Raw genomic sequence first — 27,483 nt, 5'->3', positions numbered from 1 at the left:
ACAAAGCATATTTGCACAGATTTACTTTTGCATCATTTATGTTTATGGGGATAACTGAGGGGGGGGGGGGGGAGAGAAGGTAAATTCCCTTCCCCTACAGCTCATTATCAAGCAGAAGGAATTGCTTATTGCCTGTTCTATTTGCCTAATAAACCAGCTCTTGTATTACCTAGGGATGCTTACATTTTTTATTCAAGGAATCCTAGTAACAGGCAAACAGAAGTCCAACAGTTGGTTCTAAAGAAACAGCAAAATGAAGGTCAGCTAATATGGCCCGTTGTTCTGTCTCCTGGTGGTCATGACAGCGGGGGGAGGTTTATTTGAAGATCCCAGACTCCCAAGTCACTGCCCGCATTGTTAGCCTCCTTTGCTATTTTGGGCTGTGCCAAGAGTTTAGGAATATAAATGTATTGTACAGATCAGTGAATGAAGAACTTCTTTGCACTTTAAAAAAAATGTTTTTTTCCCTTTCCTTTACAATTTGTTTGCAGGGTTACCCCCCCTCCCCCTTCCCCGGTTCTGCCATCTGATGGATGTTGCTGGGCATTTTTTTATGAGAAAGCAAAGAATTGCAGATAGAAAAGGGGAAAAAGAACAAAAGAAAAGGGGATCGAGGGTGAGGGAGGAAACAGATTTGAATTAGAAATATAGAAAGGAGTGTTTGGCACTTTTAACACATGAGGTGAAGGTTTTACAAGCTGGTCAGGTGCATGGGGTTCATTGTTATAGGAACATTTTATGCAATTTAAACACAAGTTTAAATTTTAACAAATGCACACAGTTCAAAGCATCTAATTTGGACAATTTAAAAAAAAATGTTTTTCAGTTCTTTTGTGATACATATAATATAGAATAATTGTAAGTGTTGTGTAAACTGCATGTGAGGATCTTCCATTCAGATGAGCCAGACCGAAAATTTAATGATCCCACCAGTAAGTGTTTGGACATAACAGAACGTTAAACATACTATTACAAATATAGCTTTCAATGTAGATGTTGGTCAAGTGAATTCTCTTAGAATAACTGTCACTCTAACACGTAGATGTATTAGACTCAGAGCTGTGCCTTCAATTTAAAAAGTAAGTTGCCAAGCATTTCACAATATAAGCTCATTATATCTTTAGTCTTTCATTACTCTCTACTATCCTCTCTTTGTTCCCCAATGTGTTTGTTCTTCTCTTGCCCCTTTCTATCTGTTCCCCAAGCCAATTTGCTCTTTTGCTCCTCATTACGTTAGAGCCTTTTTTCCATTGTGCCCTCTAGCATTACCTGAAGATATCTCTCATTCTATATTCTTGTTTCTAGGTCTCTTTAGTAATAATTTTGATGTACTAAGGTAAACACTCAAGATGTAATATCTTAACATAGAGTAACCAAATGAAAACTCCCCCCCCTCCCCCAAACCATCTAAATTTAAATGGCTAAAAAGTCAAGTTGGGGAGAATGGATTTAAGAACTTGGCACTGATTTCCTGCATTGTGCCTCTAAGTTCTATAAATGTTCAGCTTCTAGGTCAATTGCTATCTTTCTTTGAAAATTGATTAGAGGAAGCTTATTTTATTGCCCTTATATGATGGCTTGATCCTTAGTGGTAGTATAGCTAGACCGCCATTTAGGGGGTTGCCAATCTGAACCCAGTGCTAGCAAATGGCAGGAGTGACTCTTTCTCTGAACCCACTAGAAATTTCGCAAGGTGGGCCTATCAAAGGGCAGAAGGGGGTCTTTTGGTAATTGAGGGGAGGTCTTTGGAGTGGAAGATCTAATTGCCAATCTTTAGTGTGTGTGAAAATGGATTAGAGGGTCATTGGAATGGGGAAATAAGTACAGGTAGAGTGCTGTTCTACTTAACAAAAATAGTAGGTTAATTATGTAGCCTGGAACTCAAATATAAAAATTACCTACACCTGTCACTGTACAGTGGACTATCAGCCTGTTAATATAAACATATTTTTCCATACACAGAAATTCCCATGGGCACGGCTGGTGTTAGGGGTGGGCAAATAAGGCAATCTGCCTTGGGACCCCTGTTAAAGTGGGCCTCAAACCTGCCTGACATTGAAAGAAGGGTAGCCTGCAGGCAAGCTTTGGTGTGCCCCCTCCCTATTATCTGCCCTGGGCCCCATCATGTCTCTCACCCTCAGTGAGCATAGAGCAGAAATAAGATATTCCTCAGCTCATCATACAAAAATAATTCTTATGGCTATCTTTCCTATTTTATAATGTAATTATTTACCTTAATCCTATCGTTCCAGTAGGTCCTGTATATTTTAATGTATATTTTACTATTTTTATTATATACAAACCGCTTAGAAGACTGATAGGTGGTACACAAATTTTTATTAAATTTGAAACAATCAAATTTGTAGATGACACGATAATACTAAGACCAAGGGACTGGGCATCTAAATGATTGGTGAAATTTAGTGTGGGCAAGTGCAGTGTGATAGCAGATGTAAATCATTTGCTGACATTCAAGGTGGTTTTGAAGAGAAGTCAACTCCTAACTCCCACTCTCTGTAAAATTACCTATATCCATCCTATCATTCTCTCTGCAAGAAACTCCCCAACTCCTATATGTCCTGTCTGTCCAAATTAGATTGTAAGCTCTTCTGATCAGGGACCATCTATTGCATGTTAAATATACAGCACTGCAAATGCTTTCAGTGCTTTAGAAATGGTAAATAGTAGTAATGGGTGCAGAAAATTTGACATAAACTTATTGTTCACACATTCACATCATGCAATTGTTTGAATAGTGACTCAGGATATGACAACAGGGTCTTTTTGAAAGTCAGAGCTCAGCTCCAACTCCTCAAAGTACCATTTTATTACTTTAAGTTGTTTTCCTGTTAGAAATCCCACTAAGAATATTTATTTTTATTTCTTTAAAATGTTTATAAACTGCAGTATACAAAGCCATCTTACATAAAACCATAATCAGAAAATATTCAGTAAGCATAACAAGAAAGCAATAAAATATAATCAGAGACCATAGGGCTTGTGCAAAAAAACAAACACAAAAAACCCTTAAGTTGCTTTCTGAATAGTAAAACTGAGTTTGTACTGTCTCATAGGGAAGAGTATTCCAAAGATGGGCCTCTTCATCTTGCACCATTCTAATATTTTCTGAAACTAGGAATATCCAGCAACAATTTGTCAACTGGTCTCAAACTACTGCTTGGATGATATATTCTCAGTTCAATTGCAAGTGCTAATTGTGCTTCATTATTCAATACCTTGTGTATTAAAAGCAATACTTCAAACTGAACACAATAACATATTGGGAGCCCATGAAGTTCTGCTCATCAAGATCTTACCTCCTTGGTAAGACCAATGGGAGACACATGACATCTCTCTTAAGGTGGCCAAAGCTATGTCTCGGCTCTCCCCATGTGTTTAAAGAGGGTGTGGATTATGTGGCCAATGCTCTTTATGACATCTTCAGAGTCCTAAGTAAGGTTTCGGCTTACTCCATTGCTGCCTGTCGGGTGCTCTGGATTGGACAGTGGAGGGGTGACTTGGCCTTCAAGGCCATTCTCAGCAGATTACTCTTCAAGGGACAGATGCTGTTGGGCAGAGAGCTTGACAACCTAATAGCCAGTATAACGGATCACCACCCCAAATTCCTCCCGTATAGTAGGAGCTATCTGCCTGCAGGGGGCAGTAGAGACAATTTTCGTGTCTCTAGAAGAGCGTGGCAATTTTCCCCCAGCTACACTTATCAGAGATCCTTTCAGGGGTTCAGACGGAGATTTGGCACTTATAGGCTCCAGTAACCCACAGGTTCCCGCAGTGCCTCAACCTCCAAGAAACAACAATGATGTCAGGAAGATGGCTGCTCCTCCTCATATCTGAGGGCAGCTGTCGGCATTCTGGGACAAATGGGAACGGATCTCATGTGACCGTTGAGTGCTGGACATTATCAGGGAGGGGCACAAGATTGAATTTTCTCAGCCCCCTTCAGATTGGTTCCTCGAATCCTCAGCTGCATGCCTGTCCAAGCGACAGTGCAATGACTCTTAGACATTTATGCCATAGAACCAGTTCCCGAAGATGAATCGGGCTCAGGCAGATATTCTTTATACTTCATAGTGCCAAAGAAAGGCACAGAAGATTGGAGGTCCATTTTGGATTTGAAATCTGTAAACAGGGCCCTAAAGATCATGAGAACATAAGAATTGCCGCTTCTGGGTCAGACCAGTAGTCCATTGTGCCCAGCAGTCCGCTCATGCGGCGGCCCTTAAGTCAAAGACATGGAAATGGTCTGCTCCATCATAGCAGCTGTGGCTCTGGATTTGACAGAGACATAGCTGCACAACCCATCTTTCTGTCTCCCAGGAGATATCTGAGATTTCATGTACTCCAGCATCACTTCCAGTTTGTGTTGCTCCCCTTCAGTTTGGCCACGACATCCCGCATCTTTACCAAAATATGGTGGTGGTTGTAGCAGCCCACCTTCACAGGATGGGTGTCCAGGTGCATCCTTATTTAGATGATTGGCTGATCAGGGCCCCCTGTCTGGAGGACTGCTAGTGTGCAGTCCAGCAAGTGTTGAGCCTTACAGGTTCTGGGCTAGATAGTCAACTTCCAAAGAAGTCATCTTCAGCAGACTCAGTGTTTGGATTATCTGGGAGTCTGCTTCGACACGGCACAGGGCCATGTCTTTCTTCCTGAGCTATGCAAACAGGCTCAGGAACCAAATCCTAGAAATCTTGGCCCTTCTTAGTCCCACAGCCTGGCAGTACCTGCAAGTGTTGGGCTCGATGGCAGCCTCCTTGGAAGTGGTGCCCTGGGCGAGGGTTCATATGCGCCCTCTCTGTCCAGATGGTCTCCACAACGTCATTCCCTGCAGATGAAGTTCTCCTGGATGGCAGAGGCAAAGTGCAGCCTGTGTTGGTGACTCCAAGGAGAGAACTTGGTGAGAGCATGCCTCTCAGAATTGACTCACAAGTGACCCTCATGATTGACATGAGCCTCAGTGGCTGGGGGCCCTCTGCTGTGGTCGCCCTTTCCAGGATAATTGGTCCCCATCGGAGAGCAAATGGTCCATCAGTCGTCTGGAGCTGAGAGCCATTCGGTTGGCCTTGCTACAGTTGCAGTATTTCCTGGCAGGGAAAGCAGTTAGGGTGTTTAATGTAAATAGACAAGGTAGGACCAAAAGCATTTCCCTTCGTTTGGAAGACTGGATGTTATTCCAGTGGGCAGAACTTCACTTGCAAGCTCTCTCTGCTGCCCATGTGACAGGAGCAGAGAATGTCCAAGCCGAGTTTCTCAGACAGCAGACTCTAGATCTCGAAGCATGGTCTCTGTCTCAGAAGGCATTTTCCTTCATAGTTCAGACTTGAGGCAAACTGGATATGACTTTCAAGACCATTGCCAAGAATGTGAAAACAGCCCATTTCTACAGTCGCAGAGTCGAGCGGTGATGCGCAGGGCTGAATGCCCTGGTTCAGCCCTGTCCCACAGATCTACTTCTCTATATATTCCCTCCGTGGGCCATGATGGATTGGATCATCCACAGGATAGCATCCCATCAGGGTCTGATGATCCTGGTGGCTCCGGACTGAACCCAAAGACCTTCGTACACAGATCCGATGCGTCTGCTGAGGGTCAGTTCCCTGAGACTGCTTGTTCATGCGGGGCCCCTCAGTCAAGTCCTGGTTCCGAAGAAGAAGCCGGAATGCTTTGGTCTTACAACATGGCTCTTGAGCATGCGGCCTTGATTCGGAAGGACTATTTGGAGGTTGTAGTTACGATTCTTCTTAGAGCTAAGAAGCATGCGACGGTTGTGGCTTATGTTAAGACCTAAAAGACCTTTCAGTTATGGTGTGCCAAGGAGCAGGTACAGCTGGAGAGAGCTTCTGTTCGGTGATCTTGCCTTCCTTCAAACCAGTCTTGAAAAGGGCCTTGTGGTTTTGTCTCTCAAAGCGCAGATAACCGGTATCTAGTGCTTTTGGGCTCGGAGTGACCTTTGTTCTCTGGCTTCTCACATGGACGTCACTTGGTTTTTGAGAGGGGGCTCTCAGGATGAGATCCCCATTGCACAGGCCGTTCTCATCTTGGAACCTCATTGTGATCTTGAAGGGCCTGGCCCATGTTCCATACGAGCCTCTTTCGGAGGCTTCCTTCTAGACCTTATGGTCCAAAATAGTGTTTTTTGTTGTCATAGTCTCGGGAAAAAGGATCTCAGAATTGCATGCCCTCTTCTGCATGAAGCTATTTCTCCTTTTCACAGAATCGGGTGTTTCTCTGTGCACAGTTCCTTCCTTTCTTCTGAAGGTGTTGTTTTTTTGTTGTTTTTTTTTGCCTTCCATTTTAATCAGGGACTTCATTTGCCTGCCTTTCAGTCTACAGGTTCTTCCAAACAGGACAAATTTTTGTGCAAGCTGGATGCACACAGGGCCCTGCTTATCTACCTGGAGAGGACTAATGACTCCAGGCTTTCTGATTATGTTTTGTGCTGACCAATCACTTGAGACAGGGCAGGCCAGCTTCCAAAGCTTCCATTGCATGGCGACGATATGCATGACAATTTCATCTTCCTACATTTCCTCCGGGAAACAGTTGCCTATTTCTTTTGCAGCACATTCCACAAGAAGTATAGTGACCTCCTGGGCAGAATCTCAGGCTGTTTTGCCCAATGAAATCTGTAGAGAAGCTACATGGTCTACTCTTCACACCTTTACAAAGTTCTACAGAGTGAATGTGGTGGCTCAAGAGGATGCCGCCTTTGAATCCTTGGTTCTACAGGCAGGGTCATCAGTCCCCTCCCCCCCCGTACCCTAGACTTAGGACATCAGCTACACTATGGCCTCCTATGTAACTGCAAAAGAATGACAGATTAGGCTCTTACCTCAATAATCTGGATTTTGTTAGGATACACAGGACGTATTTGTTGTGATTTATCTGATTTCTGCCTCCGACATTGCTGGTGTGCTTTTTGGGACCGCTTCTATTGTACCTAAGATTAAGAAAAGATGTGTTTCGGGTACTAGGAGTTTCCCTTTCTCTTTCCTCTTGGAGGGTCCTATAACCCCTGCTTCTTACATTTAGCAGATTGGCTCTTAGTTACTCATGTGTGTGATTTATGTTTTATTGTCTACTCATTAATTGGTTATTAGTCATTTTTCTATTTTCTAAGTTTCAGAGCAGAGCAGAATATGTTTATTGCCAGGGGAGTTCCCCGTGACTCTCCTCTTTTCTTATGTTTCAGTGTAGTTCGATTGCTTTGGTACCAATTGATAGGGTTACCATATGACATCAGAAAAAGGAGGACGGATTGAGGCATCCGAGTTTTACTTCCATTGCATTCAATGGAAGTAAAACCTGGATATTTTAATCCTGCCTCCTTTTTCTGGTGTCATATGGTAACCGTACAACTGAGGAGAGTGTTGTTCTCTACTGCAGAAGGGGAGGAATTTTAGATTCTTGGGGTGATATCCTTCTGCAGTTCGTAGGAAATGGGAATGAACAGCTACAGTACGGACTCCTGTGTATCATAACAGAACCCAGATTATTAAGGTAAGAACCTAATCTGTCGATCTTTCTCATGAATATTCATTGTGGATATTCTGAAAACCTGGCCTACCTGTGGACCTCCCATGCATGTTTAGAGGACCCTTCATGGCTCCAGGGAAAAGGCTCTGGGAAATGCATTCTGAGTTGGTGCTGTTATATGACATCACCCATGTGTGTGACTAGTGAATTCCTGTCTTGAGAGAACACCTGTTACAAGGAAGCAGCTTCGTTTGGCATAGAGTATGCTCCTCAAAAACGGAGAGCTTCAGTTCTGTCCTCAGCCTCTTTTTGGCTAAGATTCATTTTTAGTTATCTGAACCTTGAGCTGAGAAGGATCTCTTCTTGGCCTTCTGGATGAAATTGAGAACTCTACAATATGGGTGGGCTTAACACTCTGTGACCTAACTCCCACAGGGGGGAAAAATGATGTAAAGATTGCTGCAAAAGCAAGAGGATTATATCCTTTGCTGAAGAGTGAAAAAATAGAAAATATGAGAATAAAATGTCAAGTGTTGGTTTGGTGCTCATTATATGGATCTGTAGACCAGCAGTTATAATTCATGTGATGGTTACTGAAAAGAATTTTCCTAACATACCCCCCCCCCCCTTTTTTTTTACAAAACCGCAGAAGCAGTTTTTAGAACTGCCTGGTGCGCTGAATGCTCTGTGCTGCTCCTGACACTCAGAGTTCATATGAGCATCAGAGTAGTGCTGGCCTGTACTAAAAAGCACTTCTACGGTTTTGTAAAAGGGAGGACAGTGATCTTTATTATGTGAAATGGAAGTTCACTACAAGATTCATATATTGTAGTTTATTTATTTTTTAAGCAGGAGTGGTAGTGATTTTTGTTCATTTTGAGGCGTATTTTTCTTAGCAGGCATAATTTACCTGAAAGTCAGCTGTACTAAAAGTACGTCAAGTCTCCAATCTTAAAATGGGTGTAAATGTTAATACATAAACTATATGCATGTCTGCCTATGCATTTCCCAAGCTCTGCCCCAGAATAAACCTACAAACAGGTCCCATAAAAGTGGAGACTTAAAGAGTGAAGACTTGATGTTAAAAGCACATATTTATAAAAGGGATGTTCTTGAAAAAGCATTTGGCGAAACATGTTGAATAGGAGACCCCTTGAGTAAAAGTGCTTAAGAGTGAATTAATGAAGCTAAGTGAAATTAAAATACTTTCAGTTTCATCCAAAATTAAAAGTTTTAAAATGTAAAGATAAATATTAAAAAGGACCGATGAAGAAAAGGCACATAGGGCAATGAAATAATTGAGCCCATAGTTGTGCTTCTGAGGTTCTGTGCTGAAATGTTAAGTTGATGCTCTATACTTGAGGAAGTTTATGCAGGTGTTCAGCACTTATGGGATAATTTCAGATATTTTTTTATTTAATAATTTAGTGCCTGATTTAATTTTAGATTTCTTTTTGAGCATTGTGAATTGTAACTGTATTTCTCTGGACACTCAAATCCCTTTGTCATGGTAGGTTGTGGCATCTCTGGTATGTAGCAAGATGAGCAGATTTGAAATTCAAGACAGTTTAGTAATGTACTGCGGTAAATTTGGCGTGTCTTTACATTTAGCACTTTTCTGTCATGATTGCTTTGGTTTAACATGGTTGGAAATCATTGTTTATTATCTGGGCATTAAATTCTACTTAATGTAATTTAGCAGTGTATCACAGTACCATGCAGCCATAGTGTGCTGAATTGTTGTTTTATTGAAAGCCCTACAGGATATTTCCATTAGGTAATGAGAGGTGAAAAATAATAATTAAAAAAAGGTGCCTTGATAATTGCAGAGATGGAGAAATGAAAAAAAGATACATTTAGGGATCCTTTTACTAAACTGCGGTTAAAAGTGACCTTAGCTTAACCTTTGTAGATGTTTCCCACACACTAAGCCCACCACAACTATAAAACCCCTAATTTTCTATTTTATTTTTTTGCATTAATGGCCACGCAATAATGTTGCCATTAGTACACTTGTAAAAAAAAAAAAATGACCGCAAGAGAACGTATTGCCACCTAAGCAATGAAGGCTCCTTGGTTGACTGATTAGCCCTGGAATGCTCACTATCTGTACCTCAATAAACCCCAAAAAACCTGGTGGTTACCTATTAATTAAATACAACATAAAGAACCACCGATATAAGCCATAATGACATTGCAGGTAATTTCTTCTCTCCTATTATTATATAAACGGGAACAAGCCTCAGATTATGGATTATCCCAGGACAAGCAGGCATGATATTCTCACATGTGGGTGACGTCATCTACGGAGCCCCGATGCGGAAGCATTTTCAAGCAAACTTGATTGAAGATTTAAGTTTGCTGTGCTGCTCCACGCATGCGTGCCTTCCTGCTCCACTAGGGGGCGCATCCCCTCGTGGTCTCCAGTTCAAAATTTTCCGCTGAGCCTAGAAGTCGTGTTTTTTCAGGCTCTGCCCCAACTGCCTTCTAGCACCGCGATTTTTCTCAACGTGCTAGAGCTCCGGGCCATCTATCTCGCAGCAGTAGCCTTTCAACATCTGCTCCACAACCGGGTGGTCCTCATCCGAACCGACAACCAGGTAGCAGTGTACTATGTAAACAAACAAGGAGGAACAGGGTCTTGGTCCCTCTGTCGGGAAGCCCTGCGCCTCTGGAAATGGGCAATCTCCAACAACACCTTCCTTCGAGCGGTGTACATACAAGGAGAACAAAACTGCCTGGCGGACAGACTCAGCCGCCTCCTCCAGCCACACGAGTGGTCACTGCACTCTCAAACCCTACGACAGGTGTTCAAACAGTGGGGGACACCTCAAATAGATCTGTTCGCATCCCCCCACAATCACAAACTGCCTCTCTTCTGCTCCCGGATGTACTCCCTGGACCGGCTCGAGGCCGACGCCTTCCTCCTCAACTGGGAGGGAAGGTTCCTGTACGCGTTTCCCTCGTTTCCTCTGATCCTGCGGACGCTTGTCCACCTGAAAACAGTACAAGCCACCCTGATCCTGATTGCTCCTCGCTGGCCACGCCAGCCTTGGTTTTCCCTTCTACTTCAACTCAGTGTCAGAGATCCACTGCCTCTGCCTCTGTTTCCCTCTCTACTGTCACAAGGTCAGGGTTCGCTGTTACATCCCAATCTTCAATCTCTTCATCTGAATGCTTGGTTTTTTTCCCCCTGACTGCTCTCCCCGTGTCTCAATCAGTCAAGGAGATATTGGAGGCCTCTAGAAAGACCTCGACGAGAACCTGCTACTCCCAAAAGTGGACCAGATTCTCAACCTGGTGCTCCGCCCACAGCCAGGACCCGGTGTCGGTCCCCGTCCCTCTGGTCCTTGACTATTTACTTCAATTATCTCATTCCGGCCTAAAGACCAACTCCATTCGAGTACATTCGAGTACCCCTCCGGTGGTTTGGGACCTTAACGTGGTTCTGGCTCAACTAATGAAACCTCCGTTTGAGCCCCTAGACAAATGCCATCCAAAATTCCTCACTTGGAAGGTAATTTTCCTGCTCGCGCTCACTTCCGCCCGGCGGGTTAGTGAGTTACAAGCTCTGGTAGCGGACCCACCCTTCACGGTATTCCATCACGACAAGGTGGTACTCCGCACCCATCCAAAGTTCTTGCCTAAAGTAGTGTCTGATTTTCACCTTAATCAGTCCATTGTCTTGCCTGTGTTTTTTCCCAAGCCCCACTCTCACCCCGGAGAGGTGGCGCTCCATACCCTTGACTGTAAGAGAGCATTGGCCTTCTACCTCCAACGCACTCAGTCACACCGGAAAGTCCCACAATTGTTTTTGTCCTTCGACCCAAACTGGTTAGGTCACCCAGTCTCCAAGCGCACCTTGTCCAACTGGTTGGCCGATTGCATCTCCTTCTGCTACGCTCAGGCTGGTCTCACACTGCATGGTCGAGTAATGGGACACAAGGTCCGAGCGATGGCAGCCTCCGTAGCGTTCTTCAGGTCCACACCTATTGAGGAAATCTGCAAGGCTGCCACGTGGTCTTCGGTTCATACTTTCACCTCCCACTACTGTCTGGACTCACTGTCCAGGAGCGATGGCCGGTTCGGCCAATCGGTTTTGCGAAATCTATTTGCTTAAATTGCCAACTTTCCTCCATCCCTTTTCAGTTAGCTTGGAGGTCACCCACATGTGAGAATATCATGCCTGCTTGTCCTGGGATAAAGCACAGTTACTTACCGTAACAGGTGTTATCCAGGGACAGCAGGCATATATTCTCACAACCCGCCCACCTCCCCGAGGTTGGCTTCTTTGCTAGTTAAGTGAACTGGAGACCACGAGGGGATGCGCCCCCTAGTGGAGCAGGAAGGCACGCATGCGTGGAGCAGCAGAGCAAACTTAAATCTTCAATCAAGTTTGCTTGAAAATGCTTCCGCATCGGGGCTCCGTAGATGACGTCACCCACATGTGAGAATATATGCCTGCTGTCCCTGGATAACACCTGTTACGGTAAGTAACTGTGCTGTTTCACCCATTCTAGGTTTTCTCAAAGAAAAAGACAGTTCTTTTCTCTTACTCCTGCTTGCATCACCGGCAATTCATTAATATTTAAGAAACCTCACAGTTCATTTCAAGACTCAAAACTGACAGAAAAAATGTACTTATGCTTGAAAAAGTGCACTGGTGCTTCAAAGTGCTATGTCAAAAAGTGCATTAGTGCTATAAACTACTTCAGTTCATTTCAAAGTTTTAGAATTTAAAAGTACTTAGCTTATGCTCTTTAGTAACCAAGGTTGTTGCTTGTTACTTCAATCATCCAATGTGGCCTGCATTTCACGGGATAGAATTACATCCCCGCTGCGTCAGAGAAAAGTCTCTCTAGCATCGCTTCTCTGGGCTATAAACATACTCCTGCCAGTTCTGTACCTGACAAGCCTCCTAAAAATAAAAAAAATTAGAAATCTTTTTTTTTATTATGTGGTTAGTGCATACAGCTTTCAAAATTCTCACAAGACAAGCATCCCACAGTATTCCATTTTTTTCTGCATTAGGTGCACATTAGCACCTAACACCTCTTAGTAAAAGAACCCCTTAATTACAGGCATTCTGTTTAATTCCTAATGTTTTAATTTAAAGTTTCAAGTTTACAAGTTTTTATTAAAATTGATTCTATCGCTTATACAACTTCTAAGTAAGTTACAGATAAAATATAATGAGGAATACAAAAATAGAAACGCCAGTAACAATACAATTAAAAAGAAGCATAAAACAACTTAAGCAAATGGCGTAACTAATGTAGAACATAAGACTAGACTAACACGAAACAAAAGGAAGATGGGGAAGAAATACAATTAATATAGGATCGAAAATGGATAAGGAGAGAACATAAGGAAGGGGAGCGCTGTATTTTTTTTTTTTTTTAAAGGTTGACTGGAGGAAACTAGAAGAAGAATTACATGTTACATGCATCTTTAAATAAATGGCTCTTAAGATGGCCTTTGAAGCAAGATTGTTTTCCTCTCTTACTGGAGCTGGAAGAGTATTCCAAAGTTGAGGGGCAACTACTGAAAAGATATCTTGTCGCTTGGTGCCAATTATTCGCAGAGAGGGAATGGTGAGTAGTCTGCGGTCAAAAGATCTTAGGAGGCGAAACTGCTCATAAGGAATCAGACATTTTTCAATTAATTGGGGCACTTTAGTTTGTATTGTTTTAAAAGTTATTAAGGAAATTTTATAAGAAATGCTATGCTTAATTGACAATCAACGAGCTTTTCGTAACAGGGATCATGTGATCAAATATCTTAGCTTTTGTTATAAGTTTAATGGCAGTATTTTGAATTATTTGGAGGCGTCTCATTTCCTTCTGAGTAATACTGATGAGGAGGCTATTACAGTAATCTAGTTTTGCAATGATTAGAGAATGGACCAAAATATTCAATGACTTAGGCTCGAAAAATTTGGCAGTTGAACGGATCATCCTGAGCTTGAAAAGGCAAAATTTGATTACAGTACTGATGTGTTCATGAAATGACAGTTTTTTTGTCAAATGTAACCCCTAGGATTTTTAATGAGGAGAGACAGTCTAGAGTAGGGGTGTCAAACTCAAATCACATAAGGGGCTGAAATCTATAACACAGGCTAAGTCGTGGCCCAGATTTTTTTTTCTTTTATTATTTTTTGAAATTTTTTACATACTCCACAAGAACATTCTTCTTGTACAAGCAAAGCAGAAAGAAAACAAGTTAAAAATACACACACTTACTGCCTAGTAACATATTCAATCTTCCTTAGACCACTAACTCAAATGGTGGGGAGGAATTGAATAAATTGAAGAGATAGAATATTTAGGAATATATCAATGAATGAAAGGCTTAATAGCTATTAACCCCCTCTTCATAGTTGATCTTAAAAATTCCCAGTAACCAAACCTTTCAAGTCTAAAAGGGCACGTAATTGATCTGGTGTATAGTAGACATATTTAACTCCTTGATATTTAATTAAACATTTACATGGATAAGCTAATATGAATGTTGCTCCAAGGGTTAAAGTCTCTACTCTCATAGCTAAGAATAATTTTCTTCGCTCCTGCGTTGTTCTCGTGACGTCGGGAAACATCCATACTTTCTTTCCTAGAAACAATAGTTGAGGATTTCGGAAATACAGTCACATAATTGCATTCATATTTTGTTTAAAGACAAAAGAAATGAACAATGTGTCCCTCTCTGTGGATTGGGAAATAGTGAATTCTAATAATTCCGTAACATTAAGAGTGTCTGTTGACTTCAATTCCTCTGCGCCTTGTGTAGTTCCAACAATTTTCTTTTTAGGCAAATAGTAGATTCTATTAAGTGGAGGGTAATATTCCAGGGTAAACTTTAATATATCAGTTAAATACTTTTTCCACATTTCAGTGGGTGTAACCCCCAAGGCCTTTGAAAAGTTCAACAGACGTACATTTAATCTTCGGTTATAATTTTCCATTTGTTCAATATTTTTTACTCAAAACTGTTCATTTCTTTATCAAATTGTTGATTAAAGCTTGAATATTTACCACATTGTCCTTAACTTCTTTTATTTCTGTTGAAAAATATTCTTTAACTTTCTCCAAAGATTTACCCAAAGCGTCAACAGTATTTACGAGTGTAGTTAAATCTTGTGAAGATCTGGCTACCTGGGCATTTAACTTCTCGAGAGACTCCCAAATCTTCTCGAGGGTGACTGCTTCCAACTTTGTTTTTTCAGAGCCAGCTCCAATGCTGGCTCGCACTGCTCCCTGCTTCCCTTCAATCCTCGCGGCTCCAAGCCCCTGAAATGGGGTCTCCCCAGCGCTGACTTCCGCAAAGGGAGGCTCCGATAGGACCGCGAGTTCCTGAGCAGGGTGTGGGGGCGGAACAGGCTCCAGGGGGGAGAGAGACACCTCCTGCTTGGAGTTTCCAGTCACTCTTCTGGCTGGAGATAGCCCGAGCCTTCCTCCCAGAGTACCGGGGCCAAAAGAAGCAGCGGTAAAGTCCAATATGGATCTTTTGGATATGCGTAGACGTCCGGACTGCAGCGGGCTCAGAACGGACACTGCCCTTCCGTTTTGAGTGAGGCATTACGCTGAAGAAAAAGGCTCTCCTGGACCGCTGGTAAGATATCTGACTTCAGGCTGCCGCCATCTTAACTCCTCCCCCCGTGGGCCAGATTTTTTATTAAGATACTGGCTAACAGAAGGATATAAATGTCATGAAGAGTTGCCTACACTTTAATTTATGCCTACACCACTGTACATGACTGAATGAGAAACACACCTAAGGCCTGATTCACCAAGACTTTCCCCGTTTTATGTCTATCGGAAAAGACTTTGATAAGACACTTATTCCAGGAACCTGGATTCCTAAGGGGATGGTTCTATAACAGTAATCAGATTGGGAAAAGGAAGTTAACAAATATTTTTTTGAAACATTTTAAAGTGATTATTCTGTTTCCATAGCAGAAATCATAAATTAGATATTTTTAATGTATTCTTTGATCCCTAATGGAAATGTTAATGAGATGAAACCAGCTAAAATGCTCTCCAACCTCTATATTACTTTTTGGAGAAGAGTGGCATGAAATGCAGACCTTCTGAAGAGCCTTCAGCAACACACAGGTCCCTTTGTTTTCTATTTGATAAACCAGAGACACATCTAAAATTGCAAGGGGAGTGTGAGAGGGCTTGAAGAGTCTTCAGTAAAGACAAAGCTCCATGTTAAGGATAAAACCCCTGCAAACCAGCTATTAATTCCTCTGGTTTGATGAGGAGCACTGATTTTTTTGTCAAGCTTAGAATGAAGGTACTCAGAAGATTTACAGGATGCTTTTTTCATCCATCTTTCACTCAGATTTAATTGAGAAACTTGAGGGTTTTGTTTCTCAGAGGCCTCTTATGTGTGAAGCTCCCGGGCCCTGTGAAAAGAGGCTCTACTTGCCTACACACTGCCTTTGTATGATGTTGCCAAACTGGAGATGGTTACAAATACAAGCTGGGCTTTTGTACAAGTTCATCTGTTTTATATTAATTTATTTTTTGTTAGACTAGTGAATACATGTGAAATAGGAAACAGGTATTTTGCAGACTAAGATCTAATGAACCTTCACTATGTATGAACTTAAGTGCTGAACTAAACACCACAAAGGTAGAAAAACATATTTTGACATTATGTAGAAGTTGCAAATTCTGAATCATTTTTGGTAGGGAGAACTATGAGCTTTAGTACTGGTCCAATTGTGTATGAGGGTATGTGCGTATACTTAAGAATGGAAACAATATGTGTTTGGGATTGCTGATAACATCTGTGACTGTCAGGGGGTGCTAGTAGCTGTCCTAAGCATATTTGTTGCAAGAACTGTACACTGGCATTTTCTTTGGAAAGGCTTGGTACCATGGGACTGTGAGGTAGAGCAATGAGGCAGGTCAGAAAAGGAGGCTACTTGTGCAATTGAAATGTCACTTGGCCATGGACAGAAAGAGGCAAAGAGAAGAGACCAGTTATGGAGGAGTTCTAAGGCTTCAGACTGAAGGAAATTGAGAGATGTTGGACTGGTGTTCATGCTGGGGGGTGGGGGAGAAGGAGGGCAAGAGGGATGAGAGTGCTGGTTTCGGGCTGGATAGGCAGAGATAGTAAAACATCAAGCTAGAGTAGGAGTGGGCAAGCCCAGTCCTTGAGGACCCGCAACTCAGTTAGGTTTTCAGAATTTTCTCAATAAATATGCATTAGATCTATTTGCATACAATGGAAGCAGTTTATGCAAATAGATCTTATGCATATTCATTGGGGAAATCTTGAAAACCTGACTTGGTTGCGGCCCTCAAAGACCGAGATTGCTCAACCCTGGGCTAGAAAAACATCTAGCACAAACATCTGATAAATTTAGCTGGTTAAGTGTGTGTGTATAGATAGAAAGGGGTATGTGTATGCATTTATTTAAAAATATTTAAATCTCGCATCATCTCTAACTAGGTGCCTAGAAACATGAAGGCAGATAAAGACCAAATAGCCCATCCACAGCATCCACTATCTCCTCCTCTCCCCAAGTGATCCCTTGTACCTGTTCTACGCTTTCCAGAATTCAGACCCAGTCTTTGTCTCCACCACCTCTGCTGGGAGACTATTCCACACATCTACTACCCTTTTGTAAAAAAGTATTTTCTTAGATTACTCCTGAGCCTCTTAACTTCATCCTATTCCCTCATTCCAGAGCTTCCTTTCAAATGAAAGAGACTTGCCTCATGCACATTTATTCCACTTAAGTATTTATGTGTGTCTATCATTTCTAGTAAAACAGGAATATCTGTCTTGACCATCAAGTATTTACCCACTTTTACTGCAAAGTCTGTAGAGAGCCTAATTTGCATAGTCTTCAGCGCCTCCTCTTCTCACTCTGGACTATGCTGGATTTCCTTAGTCTTACTACAGCAAAGCACTCTTACTTCCTACAGCGAAGTTGTAGGAGCTTCTCGTTTCTGCTCACATTTCATTTCTGTATTTTTTTTTGTTTTGTTTTCTCCCTTAAGCGAGGCTTTTAGTGCTGTATAGGCTCTCGGTTTCCCCAAGACATCTCTGGCTGCAAGAAGATACAGACTCTCAGGGCAGAAGTCTGTAGCCCACAGGCTCATGCTTTGCATGATTTCTGTGTGGCCAGTTTACATTATTAGTCCCAAGGCTCAGGGACTATTTCCTTGGGAGTAGGCTCATCCCAGGTTTTGTTCGCAGTGAGCTTGAGCCATGGAGGTTTTGTACTAGGATTGGGGCTAGCTGCATTCCTCCTCCTACAAAGTCATACAGGCTCCAGTGGGGGTCTGGGCCCTTGGGGAGACTGGACGGCAGTCCAAAGAAACAAGCCAGATTTCCTTTGTCAGGCTTGTCTGAGGCAGAAATCGTCTCATGTCTGACTAGTGGTTCTCTGTAAGCAGCTCCCAAATCCAGCATGGCACAGTGAGTAAGTCTATGGGAAAATTGGGAGGGGTCCTTTTTATTAACTATTAACCGCTTAGATATAGGTGGTTTAGAAAATAAATAAGTTAATTTTAGAGGTTTCTGAGGCTAGAGACAAGGTCCCCTACCTCTAAAAACTCCTTCCCTGAATTTGTTGTGTTTCATTTTTGCCTCCATGGGCCGTTTTCCCTAAAATTGCTGTCTTGGCGGCCATCTTGGATTTAAAGTTTTGATTTAAAAAACCTTCATCTGCCTTCATTTTTTTTTTAAATTAAAAAGGGCATAGAGGGACTCCTTAGGTGGAGATCATTTGGATTCATGCCGGATTTGCGGCGGATGTCTGTCCGAGGGGAGTCATCGTTCCACGTGTGTCATGGCGCAATAATGGGGTGGGAGCTTTGGGCTTCACCCCTTCTCATGCCTCTGGGGGAATTGGAGTTTATATATAATATTTCCTGGACCAGAAATTTTGGCTGGAGCTGGAAAATGGAGAGTTTACATTCCCAGCGAAGCACATCCACGTGCTGATGGACAAACCCCAGAATGTACCATGAGAGTTCCTGCCAGGTCTCTCTGGGCAATTTGGACAGTGCTTCGCTCCTGAATTCATAACACATGAAGGGCGACAAAAATGATAAAAGGGATGGGATGATTTCCCTATGAGGAAAGTCTAGCGGCTAGGGCTCTTCAGCTTGAAGAAGAAACGGCTCAGGGGTGATATAATAGAGGTCTATAAAATAATTAGTGGAGTGGAAAGGGTAGATGTGAATCGCTTGTTCACTCTTTCCAAAAATACTAGGAATAGGGGACATGTGATGAAGCTACTAAGTAGTATATTTAGAACAAACTGGAGAAAATATTTCTTCACACAACTTGTAATTAAACTCTGGAATTTGTTGCCGGAGAATGTGATGAAATCAATTAGCGGGGTTTAAAAAAGGTTTGGATAAATTCCTAAAACAGAAGTCCATAGGCCATTATTGAGATGGCTTGTGGAAATCCACTGCTTATTCCTAGGATAAGCAGCATAAAATCTGTTTTACTACTTGGGATCTAGCTAAGTACTTGGAAATCTGTGATGGCCACTGTTGGAAATAGGATATTGAGCTTGATGGACCTTTGGTCTGTCCCAATTTGGCAATTCTTATGTTTTAAGCTACAGTAGCTGGCCTGGCCCCTTGGAGGTCTTGGCAAGAGGGAAGCCTTGGCTGCTTCCTACAAAGGATGCACATTCCCTAGTCTAAGCCATGCTCAAGTGTTGGGGACCCAAGCAGCGCAAAATTCGGATGAAGATGGTTCAGTGTCCATGCCTTTGCTTTTTCATTCGGGGTCCTCCATGCTTGGAGATTCAGCATCTCAGCTTGATGGGCTAGACCAAGATCAGATGGCAGCCTTGGACCTTGCAGAAGACAGGCTGTTCAAGCCATCTGCTCTGGAGGAATCATAGGATCCCTCCAAAAATTAAAGCTGTAGCCACTCCAGACCTCTGCTACATAGTGCTCGCTCATGTGCAGCACAAAAGCACAGGTGACATGCTTTCCCTCACATCCAGACATTACCTGGATGCTAACTGACCACTGAAAGGTCCCTGTGGGGGTCCCTGAGGGTAATCAAGTCTATGATGAAGCTCTGCTTAATGGATGCCGAATTCCAGCAGCTGTTTAATACACCAAAAGTGAATTCCCTAGTAGCACAAGTTGCTAAACGCACTTCCTATCCCAGTGAAGGTGGAGTGGTTATGAAGGATTCCTAGGACCACAGACTGGACTTTGTCCAGCAGCAGCATCATTTATCACCTGAGCATGCCATTCAAAGCTCAGCTGGGCGGGAGACCCATACAACAGCAGTGACTCCCAGTTCCTTCTGGTGGGGTTTTATTACTTAGCGAATGTGCTGTATGAACTTTTTAGGGTCTTGAGTAAGGTCTTGGCATATGCCATCTCCGCCCACAGAATGCTTTGAATCAGGCAATGGGCAGGAAATTCAGCCTTTTTTCTTGACTGTACAGCTCTGCATATATTTGGTAGTGCTATAGAAATAATTAATAGCAGTAGTAAGGCGACGTTGAACATTCTCCTCTTCAAAGGGCAATTGCTCTTTGGCAAGGGTCTTGACAATCTGTTGGCCAGTGTGGCAGATCATAAGCTAAAGTCCTTACCAGATAGCAGACCACAGGACCCACGGAGGTTCATTTGGGGAAATTTTCATGGCACCAAGCATTTTCAACAGTACTCAAGAGCGTTGGCTTCCCAGACAACATTCCAAGGTCTGAGACAGATGTTTGGGAGCACCAGGCACCCCAGGCATCCAGATCCTGCTCCACTGCAGATCCCTAAAAGCAGCAATGATGCTAGGCCTGTAGCCCCCCATCCTCGGGTTGGGGGGTGGGGAGTCTGGCAGAGTTTTCACATGCGTGGACGCTGGCTGCTGGACATCATTCAGGAGAGGTACAAGCTAGAATTATTTCGACCCCTTCTGGTTCTCTTTGTAGATTCTCCTTTGGGAAAGCCGGACAAAGCAGCCAGAGTTCTGGCAACAGTACAGAAGCTTGGAGATCTAGGAGCCGTAGAGACCGTATCAGAAGGTGAATGGGGCTTGGACATACACTCAATATACTTTGTGTCCAAAAGAAACTCAGATGACTGGAGACTGATCCTGGATCTGAAGTCAGACAGTGCAGCCCTCAAGATCCCGCGCTTCTGCATGGAAGCAGTTCAGTCATTGCATCAGTGGCACCAGGGGAATTCCTTGCTTCCCTAGATCTGACGGAGGTTTATCTGCATATTCCCATCTTCCCAGCTCACAGAACATTCTTGAGGTTACATATACTAGAAGGTCATCTCCAGTTCTTTGCTCTGCCATTTGGACTAGCTACAGCACCATGCACATTCACCAAGATCATGGTTGTGGTAGTGGTGCACCTCTGCAAGGCAAAGACACAGTGCACCCTTACCTGGACAATTGGCTAATAAGGGCACATCCATGTCAGAGGGAAAATAAGCACTGGCTCAAGTAGTCCAGCTTCTGCAGAGCCTAGGATGAATGATAAACTTCAGAAAGAGTCACTTGGCTCCAACAAAGGCTTTGAAATACCTAGGAATACTGTTAGATACAGAGCAGAACAGGGTCTTTTTTCTGGAAGCATGCAGAGCAAAGCTCAGGCGTCAGATTCTGGTAATAAAGGACAAGCCAGCTCCAACGGCATGACATTACCTTCAGTTTCTGGGATTTATGGTGGTAATGATAGATGTAGTACCCTGGCCGAGAGCGCATTTACGCCCTTTATAGGAGGCACTTCTTTCCTGGTGGTTTCCGCAGTTGGATGCGCTGGACTTAGTGCTGTCTTGGATAAACACCTTTGCAGAGGGTTTGGTCAACCGCTTGGAGCTGAGAGTGATTAGGCTAGCCCTTTGGGTACTGGATAGCATCTTGGAGGGCAAGGCAGTCCGTGTCTTCTCAGACAATGCCACAGCTGTAGCCCTACTTCAACCAGCAGGGAGGCACCAGGAGTGCACCACTGAGATTGGAGGCTCTAATGCTGTTCTGATGGGTCAAGTCCCATCTATTGGCTGTCTCGGCGGCACATAACTGGAGTGAACAATGTGCAATCTAGACTCCTTAGACCCACCCCCAGGCCCGCCCAGTTCCACCCATCTCTGCCCCATCATGCCCCAGTCCCAACCCCTGCTGCCTGCTTTGGTTGGGCAGGAGGGCCATCTTCGCATGCGACATGATGACGTCACGCGCTGCCCTCCTGCCTGTCGATGATTTTGAGGGAGGCTTATCAAAACCCAGACAAAGTGCCAGGTTTTGAAAAGCTGTCTAGACCCCCGGACATGTCCTCAAAAGGAGGACATGTCTGAGGAAATCCAGCCATCTGGTAACCCTACCTATACCCCCTCACAAACACACAAAACCTGTAATGAATGTGTGCTATGAAATCCAGGGATTTGGAATATGAATTTTCCTTGGTCTAATTATCTCAATCATCTTATTACGCCTCTAGTGTGACTGTTCCTCCCCCAATAATCTACTTTTCTCAGCAATGTATCACTCTCTTGAATTACAAGTAGAAAATGTCTGTCAGATTGTTAGCATACTAAGTAGGATTTTCTGAGCCCTTGAAGGGAAAATCTGTCAGTTAGCGGTAACAGCTTGGGCTAATGATTTCCCACGTACCTTACAGGTTAAGTGAAGATGAGACCCTGAAAAGTATCCTTTATCATGAGGAGTGTTGTGGGCTACACTGTGCATTTCTCAGTATGTTTTCCTCTTATTATCCTACTACCCCTTCAGTTAAGCCCCTTCCCCACCCCCCCCAAAAAAAAAAAAAATCAAATCAGTTCGGTAGAAAATGCATCTTGTGGGATTGTAAAGCAGTATCAGTCTATAACTGAGGCTGGGAAAGTTTTTACAAGGAGATGTTCATTTTATTTATTGGACTTTTTGTCTAAGAACTCTGCTATTTTGTCAGGAGCAGAAGCAGAAAGCGAGAAGATTCACTCCAAAGGGAATGCTATTAAAATAATGTGACTGAGAAATCAATTGAAGTCTCCTGATCACTTGCAACAGCTTTAAGAATCTATCGTCCACTCTATCCGTTACGGTCAGGAGAAAAATATTTCCTTGTTGTTCCCTTATTCAGACATTTCAGATTAGAAAAATATAGATCTAGGATGTTTTCTGTTGAAGGTGTCAGGCTGTAGAATACACTTCCTGAACAGCTACGCAACATGAAAATTATCTCCAATTTCAGAAGTTATTGACTACTTTTTCTGTTTCAATATGCTTTTAACTGAAGATTGTAAATTTTCTGAGAATATTTTGATTAGATTTAATTTAATTTAATTTTTACTTTGTTTAGTATTTATTATAAGATTATTTTTAATGGTTATTGTAAATATGTATATTAATTTGTGAACTGCCTAGTACTCTGGATAGTGCAGTATAGAAACTGAAAATAAATTTTTCATGATAAAATAACCTAAGGGAATAATATATGATAGTTTTCTCTTAACACCCGATGTTACCATTATAAAACCGTAAAGGAACACCCCCCCCCCCCCAAAAGCCAGTAATAACAAAACAATAAATACAAAAAACACTGGCATAAAATGATTGTCTGAGAAGTGTAATTCAAGAAACAAATGCTTGGATATCAAAAAGTCTCTTAGAGCATGATATTTTGAGAGAAATCAGTAATGGGAGCTAACCTATGTGTCTATATACTCCCTTTGGCAGTATCTCAAATTAAACTCCCACCACCACCTGGTGTATCCCTCCCTTTGGTGGTATCTCAAATTTAACCCCTCCTTTTCAAAGCTACGTTAGCATTTTTAATGCCAGCCGCAGCAATAACAGCTCGGACGCTCGTAGGAATTCTATGAGCATTGGAGCTGTTACCATGGCGGCCGGCACTAAAAATGCTAGTGCGGCTTTGTAAAGGAGGGGGTTACTTATCTCACTAGTTATTCCCATCTTTAGATCATTGATAAATATGTTAAAAAAAACATCACTCCCAGCACAGACCCCTGATTACAGGGTAAACTGGATGGACCGTTCAGGTCTTTATCTGCTATCATTTACTATATTACATGGAATATATGTAGTTGGCAACAAAAGTGAAAACTTTGAAGTGTGTGTGTGTGTATGTATATATATATATATATATATATATATATATATATATATATATATATATATATATATATATATATGTGTGTGTGTGTGTATGTGTATGTGTGTGTATATATATATATATATATATATATATATATATATATATATATATATATATATATATATATACACACATACACATACACACACACACATATATATATATACACACTTCCCCCTCCGAATCCGTGGTTTCAGCATCCACGGATTCGGTTATTCACGATTTTTAAACAAAAAAAACCCAACACATTTTAATTTTTCAGGCTATTTTAAGCCCTATAAGCCCCCCCTTAAGCCTTACCTGGTGGACTAGTGGGTTTTCAGGGCAGGAGCGATCTTGGCACGCTCTTGCCCCGTGCAGATCGCTCATAGGAAATGGCTGCCTTGAGCTCCCGTAGTCTCTTGAGACTACGATGGAAGCTTAAGACAACCATTTCCTATGAGCGATCTGCACGGGGCAGGAGCGTGGGAAAATCGCTCCTGTCCCGAAAAACCCGCTAGACCACCAGGTAAGGCTTAAGGGGGTGGGGCTTACAGGGCTTAAAATAGCCGGGGGGAAGCGGGGGTTAGGGGTAGAACCGGCCCAAATATTATTTGCAGTGCAATAAAGAAAACAAAAAATAATCTGTTGAGAGCCTTTAGAGGCAAGCATGATTAATTCAGGACACTCCTGCTAATACTATCAAAACAGTGGTATTGAGAAAGCAGCTGGTGTTTCCTCAGCTTCACAGGACAGGTTACAATTCACTGAAATGATCCATGTAATTTATAGACGCCTGCTCTTTTTAAATTTTTCCGGTGATGAAAGGGGATTATATTGTGAAAACATTAATACAGCTGTAGGTGCAAGGAAGAAAACAGTGCAGTGACACAGTTAATTCCACGTAGCATATATTTTTTTCATGATAAAGGCTGAATTTTAGTCTTTCTGGGAAAGAAGAAAGGTAAATTTGTATAAAATATTACTTAAAAAATTTTTTTGAAGTTGTGCCATTTAAAACGTTAAAAAAGGGGTCTGTCTGTATAAGCATTTTAGAAAAGGTGATACTTTGGCCCTCTTTTACTAAGCTGCATTAGAGATTTTTACCACAACCCGGGGGCGCTAAATGCTCTGACACTCATAAGAATTCTATGAGTGTCGGAACATTTTGCATTCCAGGCCATGGTAGGAACCTCTACTGTGGCTTAGTAAAACTAACGTGCTTTTCAGGCTGAAGATTAGATTGTAACACAAACTGCATTAATGTGAAGTTAATTGATACAGTAAGTTCCAAAATCCTGGTGTGTGTTGTGACTGTAACAAATGTAATTAATGGATGCTTTTCTTACCATCCTGCATCTCCTCCTTGCTGCCCCAGTGGAAAATTCCATGTGGGATGTTTAAGAAATTCCGGCGCCGTCTGTAATGCAGCCATTTGCAAATGTGAAGCTTTGATTAGGTACTCTTATGACCAAACATTGCAAGTGTTCAACTGTAAAGGAGTAAAGGAAGGATTAAAGCCCAATATTGAGAAAAGTAGAAAATAAATAAGCACCAGTCATTGCATATGTTAACCGGTATTCTGAGAATAGGTCATTCTTAGGAAAACCTGGACATGTCCTCTTTTTCGAGTTCTGTCTGGGTTTAGCCAGCTCTCCCGACTCCCCCACCTACTTCCTCTCTGAGCCCAGCTGCTGTAATTGAATCTTTGGGCAGCTGGCAGCAGAAACGAAGTAAAGCTGCTACCGCCGGCCTGCCCTGGAAGCCACCTCTCTGCAGCAACTTCCTGTTCCCGCATAGGAAGAACTTGCAGTGAGATGGCTTCTGGGGCAGACAGGCATCAGCAAGCTTACCTCAGTGCTGCCAGCTGCTCAAAGATTCAACTACAGCGGCCAGGGCCAGGGAGAAGGTAGGTGGGAGAGTCAGGAGCTAGAGAGGTCATGAGGTAAAGCAGTGTCGGAGGAGGGAGGGCTGGAGAAACAGCAAGGAGGGAGGGAAGCAAGGAGGGGGATGGAGGGGGATGGAGAAATAGCATGAAGGGAGGTAGGGGTGGAGAAATAGGGCTTGAGAATCAGCAGGGTGGGAGGAGGCTGGAGAAAGCATGGGTGCAAGGAGAGTGAAACAGTATGGAGGAAGGGAGGAGGGCTGGAGAAGCATTATGCAAAGAGAGTGCTGGAGAAAAGAGCATGGAGTTAGGGTAGTGCTGGATGGGAGGGGAGAGACAGAAACAGCAGGAGAGGAGGTTATAAGGAGAGAGGGGTACCCACTGGGGAGGAGGGGTGTGGAAGGAGAGAGAAAGAAAGAAGCACCCACAGGAGAGGGAAGTTGGAAGGGGAGAGAGAGAGAAGCACTCATGAGGGTTGGAGGAAGGGAGAAAGAGAGAAGGGGGCCAAGGAAATGGGTGGATTGTGGGTGGGGGTCATGTCTTATTTTTTCTGTCTTCACAAATATGGTAACCCCAGTCATTCTACCAAGCAGATCAACACAGTTGCCTGGTTGAATGGTAAAATCCATGGAACATGTCAGAGTTCAATGTGAGGATAGGGAACAGTTCTGTTCAAGGAGCCTACTGAGGAAAAGTTTCAAAACAGTCTGCAGAGTCTTGCAGGATGTACGTGGGATAGAAACTTTTTAAATAAATAAATAAATAAGGAGCAGGAGGTACTTCCTGCCTGTAGTTTTTGGCCCATTCCCAGGAGTAAACAGCAAAGTGAAAATTTTGTGTGGAGGGAGCAGAGAACTTTTGCAGTAGAAGTTTTTACTCTTCTTTATGAGTGTAGAAAGGAGCATTCTAAAAAAAGAGGAGAGATTAAAGTTTTGGAGTATCAGATACCAGAGTGGGTCCCTAGGAGTCGGGGAACCCAAGGAAAGGAAAGCATCTCCAAAGTGTGTGAAAGAATGGACTGAACTCCTCATACCCCTGTTCTGGAATGTGTATTTAGATTGTTCATTTATATTGAATCTAACGCTATTTGCGGTACCTGTTTGTGCTGAAGAAGCATTTATTTAGTAAAGACCGTTGTTCAGCAACACTACACATGTGTTTGGAGTGGTCCCTTCAACTAGAAATAGTGTGCTTTGGGACCTGAGGGGTATAATCCCATCTCCCTGTCAGTCAATACCTGTATATCTCAAGTAAGGCAACTTAAAGTTAAGTGAGCATCTTATTTAACATGAGTGCTTAGAAGAGGGGCTACAAGAATATTCCACTTCAAAATGCAGTTGATCTGGAATACTGGGAGAGGTAAATAGCTTCTCACAATTCACTGAAAATGAAAAAAAGCAGGTAAAGGATCCTGACAATTTATGTTTGGGGAAGACCACAAAAAATTTAAGTTCCTTCCCCCCCCAAAAAAAAAAAAAAAAAAAAATCACTCCCTTATAGACTATGGAACACCAGGATTGCCAACTAGCTCTAAATTTTCAGAACAGGTTGATCCTGTTTTATGCCACTATCCCCCTCTTCTAGTGTATCTGGGTTAAAAAAGGTTTGGACAAGCTCCTGGAGGAAAAGGCCATAGTTTGCTATTTTTATTTTTTTAATGTTTATTAAGTTTCAAACAATCATAGTGCACAACAGCTATTTACACAAATAATGTTACAACAAAAGCACTTTTAACTAATAGATATACCTTTAACTCCCCCCCCCAAATTAATAATCCATTACACATAATCAGGTTAGAATTATCCTGTGAATCCCCTCCCTATCCCATGGATGTGTACAATGAAATGACCATAAAGAAAATCAATCCTTAACAATAGCTTATCAATGGTTCCCAAATCCTCAAAATTTTTTTATAATTTCCATGTTGTACAGCCAACACCCGCTCCATTTTAAAAAATATGACACAACGATTCCTACCAAAACTGTAGCTCAACCCAACGATTCC

The 27,483-nt window shown here is 42.5% G+C and overlaps 1 protein-coding gene across 4 annotated transcripts in view; it reads left to right on the top strand.

Annotated features, from left to right (window-relative positions):
• STX8 (syntaxin 8) overlaps window positions 1–27,483 on the top strand; it is a 244,489-nt gene that overhangs the window by 199,062 nt on the left and 17,944 nt on the right. The window lies entirely within an intron of this gene.

Source organism: Geotrypetes seraphini, chromosome 10 (genome assembly GCF_902459505.1).
Source record: "Geotrypetes seraphini chromosome 10, aGeoSer1.1, whole genome shotgun sequence".
Classification (NCBI taxonomy): domain Eukaryota; kingdom Metazoa; phylum Chordata; class Amphibia; order Gymnophiona; family Dermophiidae; genus Geotrypetes; species Geotrypetes seraphini.
Note: the sequence above shows the minus strand (reverse complement) of the source record. Positions and strands in the feature narration are given on the sequence as shown.